We start from the raw sequence: 10,300 nt of genomic DNA on the forward strand, positions 1-10,300 counted from the left end.
TGGGTGATCGTCGATCGATTAACGAAGTCGGCCCATTTCTTGCCGGTGAACATGAAGTATTCCATGGACAAGTTGGCTCAACTGTACATGAACGAGATCGTAAGGCTACACGGCGTTCCAGTCAGTATCGTCTCTGATCGAGATCCACGTTTTGTATCTCGGTTTTGGCAAAAGTTCCAGGAGACTCTAGGGACGAAACTCAACTTGAGCACAACCTATCACCCTCTGACGGATGGACAATCAGAACGAACCATTCAAACTCTCGAGGACATGCTACGAACTTGCATTCTGGATTTTGGAGGCAACTGGGGTCAACACATGACCTTAATAGAGTTTGCATACAACAATAGCTACCATTCGTCGATTCAAATGGCTCCATATGAAGCATTGTATGGACGAAAATGCCGATCACCAATTTACTGGGATGAAGTTGGCGAGAAGAAGACATTAGATCCAACCACTATTCCTTGGATGGAGGAAGCTCGAGAAAAGGTCAAGTTGATACGGCAACGACTCCAAACAGCTCAAAGCCGACAAAAGAGCTACGCAGACAATCGAAGAAAAGACTTGGAGTTCGAGGTTGGAGACAATGTATTTCTTAAAGTCACACGTTTACGAAATGTCACAGCGGGCAAAGGAAAGAAGCTCCAACCGCGGTTCGTTGGACCCTACAAGATTCTCCAAAGAGTAGGAACGGTAGCGTATCGATTAGAGCTGCCGTCCAGTCTTTCTCGGATTCACGACGTTTACCACGTCTCGATGCTAAAGAAATACTATCCCGACCCAACCCATGTCTTACAACCAGAGGAGATAGACGTAGACGAATCGCTTGCTTACGAAGAAAAACCTGTCCAAGTGCTTGACCGAAAAGTCAAAGAGCTAAGAAACAAGCAGATTCCATTGGTGAAGATACTGTGGAGAAACCATGGGGTAGAGGAAGCTACCTGGGAAGTGGAAGAGGAGATGCGAACGAAATACCCTAACCTTTTCGTGAATTAAGGTGAGAAATTTCGAGGGCGAAATTCTTTTAAGGGGGAGAGAGTGTGAGAACCCGTAATTTTCATTTTCTAGGTTTCTCGCATTTTTATGGCTTGTTTTCTGCATTTTCGTGCTTAGGAAAAATTCTAGATGAATTTAAGGAGCAGATATAATTTTTAGATCTTTTTTTCTAGTATCGAATGGATTTTTAGAAATTAAGAGCGTATACCGGACGTGGGACCCACTAGTTCGAAAAGTTCAGAAAATTTCGGCCAACTAGGTTAAGTTTTGAATACTGGAATTAATTTACCGGGTGTTAAGAGATAAGTAGAGGGTGCTAAGTGGATTGGTATAAGAGAGACAAGGTAGGTAAGTATTTATTAAAAGGTGACAAGTGTCACCATAGGAGTGGTTTGACCTTTTTGAACACTATTCACCTTTTTACCAATTTGGTTAAAATAACTTAAAAATGACCCAAAAATCATCAAAAAATCCTCCATGGTGGCCGGCCCTCTCATTCTCTCTTTCTCTCTCTCTTACTCTAAGCACAAGGAAGAAAACTCTTCAAGCTTGCTCCAAATCATCAAAACCAACCATCCAACCTTGATTTTGCCCCATAAAACCACTTAAGGAGGTGTTGGTGAGTTGTTGTGTGAAGTTATTTGAAAAGTTAAGGTGTCCAATAGCTCTCTCTCTCTCTTGTTTTAAGGTAAGTTGTGAAGAACCACCCTCCTCCCTTAATTGATGCTTAAATCATGCTTAGTGGTAGTATGAGATGCAAGTTTATGGGTTATTTCTTGATTTGTGGTTGAAGTGATGAAGTTTTATTATTTTTGGGGATTTTTTCTGTTTTAATATAAGCATGATTGTGTGGCTATCTATGATGATTAGAAATGGTATATAATGACTCTAGGAGGTGGAAAAAGTGATTAATTGCAACCAATTTCTGGTTTGGAAGAAATTTCAGAAAATTAGGGTTCTTGAGGAAGCATTCTGCCCGAATTTTTAGCTCCTAGTTAGAGGCCGAATTGGCCTTCGCTTAAAACATGAAAGTTTTAGGGAATGACATTGTAGAGGTGCCTACAAAGTTTCAGGTGAATCGGAGTAGTGTAGAATGAGAAAGTCGAAATTACTATTGCTGTTCTGGTTTTACCCGAATGTAAGACTTGCGCCTGTAATTGGTTATTTTGGCTGGAATTGCTTCCGAATTGGTTGTTGAGGCCTTCTGATGAAATTTATCCCTGTTTCTTAGCTTTCAGATGGTTTTGGAATTTCTAGATTTGGACTTGGAGAGCCTGAGTTATGAGGTTTCCGCTAGAATGCGTTTTGGTGAATCTGTTTTACGTTTTTGATGTAGTATCTTGCATTTTTGACCTGTTTGCACTCAAAACTGGGTTGAGTGACCTTCTGTGATGTTGTAGCCCTGTCTTTTAGCTTCGAAATGGTGGGTCTTGTACCCTCATCTGATAATCGTAGTGAAATTGATGCCAATACCGTAAAATGAGGACAAAAACTATTTTTTTTCAGGGCCAAAGATAGTTACATTTCCGAAATTTCTGGTTTCCTTTAATGTTTGTATATGCTTATGGAACCCTAATGGGGTCATGTTTGGCCTTGGTTTATGACTCGTTATCGAGTCTCATTGTATTTGTTTGCATGTTTTAGGACGTGACCGTGGTGCACAACGTTCTTTTGACGGAAGTGCATGAAACCACATTTGCGAGCTTGGTGAGTGTACTACTCACTTGTGTGTTATTCTATGACTTTGATACTTGAACTTGAGATGTTGAATGTTAATTGATTGAAATGAGAGTGTACTTTATCACTCTCACTTATTGTTTCGCATGTTATTGGAAAGTTATTGGAATGTTAAATGAAATGTTATATGAAATGAAATACATGACTTGGTGTCGTTTGGACGAGTCTCCAACGACTACAATTGTTATCCTTGAGCTCAACTCCATTGGTAATTGATTGAATCGAGCCGGCGAGGGCTTGGTCGTGCCAATTAATGTGCCTTGGGGCAATGTTATATGGAATCTTGTAGTATGAGAGACTCTCGATTCCGGTTTACTCGAGTAATACCAAAGTGCAAGTGTTTGGAGTTCGGGCCCGGTAGGGGAATGTTAGGTGGAAGGAATGGAAGTAAAGTGGAGTCTACGGTTGGTCATTTTTGAACATTGACGGAGTGTCAATGACATCCGATCAAGAAATGCAAACAAGGAAAAGGGCTCTTGAGAGCCATCCGTATCCTTTTCACCACCACTAATGTGTGCCTTTGTTTACTTTTGGTATATTGAAATGAAAAGCTTTATGTTTACATGAACTTGGTTGCTTAAGTCATAGTATCTCACTGGGCAATTAGCTCACACCGTTCCTTTTGTTTTCCTTACAGGCATATGACTACTTTTGGAATGATTCTTGCTAGTTGGTTACTGAATGAACTAGATGAATATCTCTTTTGTATTGTATATCAAGTGGGACCCTAAATGTATCTTTAGGGCCGTTTTCACTTTAATTTGGCAAACCAAACATGTAGTAACTGTTGGATTACTTTTGTATGCCATTGTGGCTTGTAATTGCAAAATGTCAAGTGTATATGTGTTTTAATGTTTGGTTGGGTTCTGACGGGTCGGTTACTATTCATGGCCGGTTACTATTCATGGCCGACTCCGAATTTCATTTGTTTTATGTTGGGTAATTTTACCATTTTGACTGGTTTACGCGCGTTATAAGTTCCGGAACGCAATAGATCGCTCTAAACTGTATCGTTAGTCCTGGCGAGAGCTGGGCAGGCAATCCGCTAACCCCTTTGGTTCGCCTTAGGGGAAGGTGGGGCTGTCACAGGTGGTATCAGAGTCTAGGTTTGATTTAGCCTGGGTGTTATAGGAATGCTTGATTTGAGGGTTTATTGTTTATGGCCTTTAAGATTATTTATGGTTAATTGCTCTTTTGGTGTAGGATGGACGGATCTAGTGGACCAAGTGGTGACTCTGTAGGCGAGCGACCTCGCGGAGCACTCCCAGTGATTCCATACCAGATACGGTCAGGAGGGGCCGTCATGCGCTGGAGCCCGTCTAACCGTCTCCGACGGTGTGAGTGTAAACATAAGTATGCCTATCCGAACACTCTCGTGTTTGCAGTGGACAGGGAGCGTAAGGAGTTGGGCTGAGAGAATACTCGACTTGAGGCCGAGGTGTCTCAACTTAGGGCGGCCAATGAGAGACAGGCCGTGCGCGTTGAGGGCCTGAAGTACGACGTACTTGAGGCAGAGGATAGGGTTGATGACCTCTGCGCTCAGCTGAAGGAGGTCCAAGAGCGCGAGAGTAAGCGAGCTCGCAAGGTAAAGAATCGAGCCGCTTCGATCCTGAACCTTTGCGCCGAGGTGGTCGAGGGCGTGAGCGACGAGGACTCCTGTGCGGGGTCTGAGGCTGAGGTTGGATCCACTCCATCGGGTGGGTCTCATAACTCGTAATCGGTCTAAGCTACGACTCCTAGAGTTGTTGTGGATAGTTTTGGTCTTGTATATAGGGCGGATAGGGAGTAGGGCCTTAACTAATCATTTTGTGCGGCTAGATTAGCTACGTGTATATTCTTTTGATGAGGCCATTCCCTTGGGGATTGTCCATACTTGTAATTGACTTGACTGAACTTGACTTGACTGATTGTATATATGTGTGTTGTTTGTCTTGTTTGTAATGTATATATATGTGTGTTTGAAAAGTTTTTAGTTTACTTACATGCAATGTTTTATATTGGTTTAGTACCATTGCCTAGACCAAGTAAAGTTTATGGAAGGAACACGTAGTGGACGGGGACGTGGGCGCGGAAATAGACAACCCACACCGGATAGGGGTATTGGGGAAACCTCTACTGGACCTAACCCTGACCCTAATGTGCAAATCGCTGCCGCCATGCAGCAAATGACTAACTTGCTAGCACAAGTGGTGCAGCAACAAGGCCAGAATACAAACCCTAATCCTGGAAACCCTGGAAACCCTGGCAATCATGTCGAGAGCGAAGACAGAGCTCTCGAACGTTTTCAAAAGTTTGCTCCACCCAAATTCATTGGGGGACCTGATCCGGATGTTGCCGAGCGATGGCTCGAGAAAATGGTTGATATTTTTGCGGCTTTGCACTATACCGATGAACGGCAGGTGACCTTTGCTGTATTTCAATTAGAAGGGGCGGCCCGTTCCTGGTGGAACGTCATACGACAAAAATGGGAACGGGAACAAACGCCCAGGACTTGGGTGAATTTCATTCGGGAATTTAACGCGAAATTCTTCCCTCCTCTAATTCAGGAAAGGAAGGAAGACGAGTTCATCCGACTCCGCCAAGGAACTCAATCGGTGGCGGAATACGAGAGCCAGTTCACCCATTTGTCCAAATTTGCGCCTGAGCTGATCATGACAGAGCAAAGGCGAATCAGGCGTTTCATTCAGGGCTTGAACGTCGAAACTCAAAAGGACCTCGCAGTGGCTCAAATCAATACTTTTAGCGAGGTCGTAGAAAAAGCCCAAAGGGTAGAGAGTGCTCGATTGCAAGTCCGGAACTTCCAGGCGAAAAGCGAGGCTTTCCTGGAAGCAGTTCTGGACAAGGGGACAAAGGTACTCCCTCCAAGTTTGGACGCGGAGCTGGAGGTGGGCGACAGTCAGGTTCCGGCAGAGGGGCTCAGTCTAGGGGCGGCCCAGCCGGGAGAGACCAAGGTGGAAACTTCCAGAGGGGCTCAGGTTCGGCGTCTCGTGGACCTTGCGGGTACTGCGGAAAGCCGAATCACTTTGAAGACAATTGTTGGAAGAAGGGAGGCAAATGTCTGCGTTGAGGAAGCGCAGACCACCAGCTTGCTACCTGCCCACTCATAACGCAAGACGGAAGGGGAACTCAAACCACGCCAAAGACCAATACGGGACCGAATAAGGGGAATGAGGCGAAACCTAAAGTGCCAGCTCGAGTCTATTCCTTAGAACCTCGACAGGTCCCAGAATCCTCAGAGGTCGTAGAAGGTACGATCCCTATTTTCCACCATTTTGCCAAAGTTTTAATTGATCCTGGTGCCACCCATTCCATTGTTAACCCTGAATTCATGTGTGGCATCGATATAAAACCTGTTAGTTTACCATACGACATAGAAGTTAGTACACCTACGGGGAATCAATGCTTGGTTACTAGTATGGTTTATAGGGATTGTGAAGTGTGGGTAGGAGAGAAAAGATTGTTAGGGGATTTGATAAGTCTGGTCATTAAGGGGTATGATGTGATTTTGGGTATGGATTGGCTAGCCAGGTATAATGCCCAACTGGATTGTAAAACGAAAGTGGTGGAATTCTGCATTCCTGGTGAGGCGACCTTAAGGTTGGATATAAGGGGTAGGTTAGCCTCATCTGCTTTGATTTCGGGCATTCGAGCTAGGAAATTGCTAAGCAGAGGAGCGCAAGGATTTTTGGCCTTTTTGATTAACACCCCCACGGATAAGTTGAAAGTGGAGGATGTGGCCGTAGTGAAGGAATTTCCGGATGTGTTTCCTGATGAATTAGTAGCCTTACCTCCGGAAAGAGAAATTGAATTCAAAATAGACCTGCTACCGGGAGCCTCACCCATCTCAAAAACACCATACCGAATGGCTCCTGCCGAGCTCAAGGAGCTAAAGTTGCAATTACAGGACCTTCTGGAGCGGGGATTCATTCAAGAGAGTGGGTCTCATTGGGGAGCTCCTGTACTGTTTGTAAAGAAAAAAGATGGGGGTTTGAGGATGTGTATTGATTATCGGGGCCTGAATAATATTACAATTAAAAATAAGTATCCACTGCCCCATATCGATGAGCTATTTGATCAGTTCCAAGGAGCGGTGGTTTTCTCGAAACTGGACCTCCGCCAAGGGTACTACTAGTTATTAATCAGAAAGGAGGATATTCCGAAGACCGCCTTCAATTCGAGATATGGGCATTACGAGTTCGCAATTATGCCCTTTGGACTAACCAATGCTCCTGCCGCCTTCATGGACCTAATGCATAGGGTTTTTAAGCCCTACTTGGATCGATTTGTAGTAGTCTTCATCGATGACATCTTGGTCTATTCCAAGACCCGTGAAGAGCATGAGCAACACTTGGAGACTGTCTTGCAAACCCTGAGAGACCATCAACTGTATGCCAAGTTCAGCATGTGCGAATTTTGGCTGGAGAAAATTGCTTTTCTGGGGCACGTAATTTCTCAAGAGGGTATTTCAGTTGACCCGATGAAAGTTGAGGCTGTGACTAATTGGAAGAGGCCAGAAACTCCCACAGAGGTCCGCAGCTTTCTGGGACTGGCTGGATATTACCGGCGTTTTTATCAAGGACTTCTCCAAACTAGCCGGTCCTCTAACCGATTTGACGAAGAAACATGGTCGGTTCTTATGGAACGCCCGAAGTGAGACAAGTTGTCAGGAATTAAAGAAAAGATTGACCATGGCTCCAGTTCTAGTCTTACCAAACGGGGTGGACGGATATGCTGTGTACACTGATGCATCCCGAGAAGGCCTGGGTTGTGTATTAATGCAAAACCGAAACGTGATCTCTTTTGCCTCGAGGAAGTTAAAACCCCACGAGCAAAATTACCCGACCCACGATCTGGAGCTAGCTGCAGTTGTTTTTGCTCTGAAGAAGTGGAGGCACTACTTATATGGAGTAACTTTCGAGATTTACTCCGATCATAAAAGCCTGAGGTATCTTTTCTCACAGAAGGAATTAAACATGAGGCAGCGACGGTGGATGGAATTTTTGGAGGATTACGACTGTACCATCAACTACCATCCGGAAAAAGCAAACGTGGTGGCCGATGCCCTAAGTCGCAAAGCTCAGGTCGCGAGTCTAATGATCATAGAGTGGGAATTGTTAGACTCCGTGTGTGAATGGAAACCCTGCCCTGGGAGCCATAAGGTGATTTTTGGCAATATTAAAGTGACTTCTACCTTCTGGGAAAGGATTAAAGAAGCTCAAAAGGAAGATGCACTGGTGCAGAAATGGGGAGAGAAAGTGGGAAAAGGAGAAACCATTGATTTCAATTTTGGTCCTGAGGGTATTTTAAAATACCGAAACCGAATAGTGGTGCCGAAGTATACAAACCGAATAGTGGAGAAATCATGGGGTAGAGGAAGCTACCTGGGAAGTGGAAGAGGAAATGCGAACGAAATACCCTAACCTTTTCGTGAATTAAGGTGAGAAATTTCGAGAGCGAAATTCTTTTAAGGGGGAGAGAGTGTGAGAACCCGTAATTTTCATTTTCTAGGTTTCTCGCATTTTTATGGCTTGTTTTCTGCATTTTCGTGCTTAGGAAAAATTCTATATGAATTTAAGGAGCAGATATAATTTTTAGATGTTTTTTTCTAGTATCGAATGGATTTTTAGAAATTAAGAGCGTATACCGGACGTGGGACCCACTAGTGCGAAAAGTTCGGAAAATTTCGGCCAACTAGGTTAAGTTTTGAATACTGGAATTAATTTACCGGGTGTTAAGAGATAAGTAGAGGGTGCTAAGTGGATTGGTATAAGAGAGACAAGGTAGGTAAGTATTTATTAAAAGGTGACAAGTGTCACCATAGGAGTGGTTTGACCTTTTTGAACACTATTCACCTTTTTACCAATTTGGTTAAAATAACTTAAAAATGACCCAAAAATCATCAAAAAATCCTCCATGGTGGCCGGCCCTCTCATTCTCTCATTCTCTCTCTCTTACTCTAAGCACAAGGAAGAAAACTCTTCAAGCTTGCTCCAAATCATCAAAACCAACCATCCAACCTTGATTTTGCTCCATAAAACCACTTAAGGAGGTGTTGGTGAGTTGTTGTGTGAAGTTATTTGGAAAGTTAAGGTGTCCAATAGCTCTCTCTCTCTCTTGTTTTAAGGTAAGTTGTGAAGAACCACCCTCCTCCCTTAATTGATGCTTAAATCATGCTTAGTGGTAGTATGAGATGCAAGTTTATGGGTTATTTCTTGATTTGTGGTTGAAGTGATGAAGTTTTATTATTTTTGGGGATTTTTTCTGTTTTAATATAAGCATGATTGTGTGGCTATCTATGATGATTAGAAATGGTATATAATGACTCTAGGAGGTGGAAAAAGTGATTAATTGCAACCAATTTCTGGTTTGGAAGAAATTTCAGAAAATTAGGGTTCTTGAGGGAGCATTCTGCCCGAATTTTTAGCTCCTAGTTAGAGGCCGAATTGGCCTTGGCTTAAAACATGAAAGTTGTAGGGAATTACATTTGAGAGGTGTCTACAAAATTTCAGATCAATCGGAGTAGTGTAGAATGAGAAAAGTCGAAATTCCTATTGTTGTTCTGGTTTTACCCGAATGTAAGACTTGCGCCTGTAATTGGTTGTTTTGGCTGGAATTACTTCCGAATTGGTTGTTGAGGCCTTCTGATTAAATTTAGCCCTGTTTCTTAGCTTTCAGCTGGTTTTGGAATTTCTGGATTTGGACTTGGAGAGCCTGAGTTATGAGGTTTCCGCTAGAATGCATTTTGGTGAATCTGTTTTACGTTTTTGATGTAGTATCTTGCATTTTTGACCTGTTTGCACTCAAAACTGGGTTGAGTGACCTTCTGTGATGTTGTAGCCCTGTCTTTTAGCTTCGAAATGGTGGGTCTTGTACCCTCATCTGATAATCGTAGTGAAATTGGTACCATTACCGTAAAATGAGGACAAAAACTGTTTTTTTTCAGGGCCAAAGCTTGAATCGAGCCGGCGAGGGTTTGGTCGTGCCAATTAATGTGCCTTGGGACAATATTATATGGAATCTTGTAGTATGAGAGACTCTCGATTCCGGTTTACTCGAGTAATACCAAAGTGCAAGTGTTTGGAGTTCGGGCCCGGTAGGGGAATGTTAGGTGGAAGGAATGGAAGTAAAGTGGAGTCTACGGTTGGTCATTTTTGAACATTGACGGAGTGTCAATGACGTCCGATCAAGAAATGCAAACGAGGAAAAGGGCTCTTGAGAGCCATCCGTATCCTTTTCACCACCACTAATGTGTTTCTTTGTTTACTTTTGGTATATTGAAATGAAAAGCTTTATGTTTACATGAACTTGGTTGCTTAAGTGATAGTATCTCACTGGGCAATTAGCTCACACCGTTCCTTTTGTTTTCCTTACAGGCATATGACTACTTTTGGAATGATTCTTGCTAGTTGGTTGCTGAATGAACTAGATGAATATCTCTTTTGTATTGTATATGAAGTGGGACTCTAAATGTATCTTTAGGGCCGTTTTCACTTTAATTTGGCAAACCAAACATGTAGTAACTGTTGGATTACTTTTGTATGCCATTGTGGCTTGTAATTGTAAA

The sequence above is a fragment of the Coffea arabica genome, chromosome 3e (assembly GCF_036785885.1).
Source record: "Coffea arabica cultivar ET-39 chromosome 3e, Coffea Arabica ET-39 HiFi, whole genome shotgun sequence".
NCBI classification, from domain to species: Eukaryota; Viridiplantae; Streptophyta; class Magnoliopsida; order Gentianales; family Rubiaceae; genus Coffea; species Coffea arabica.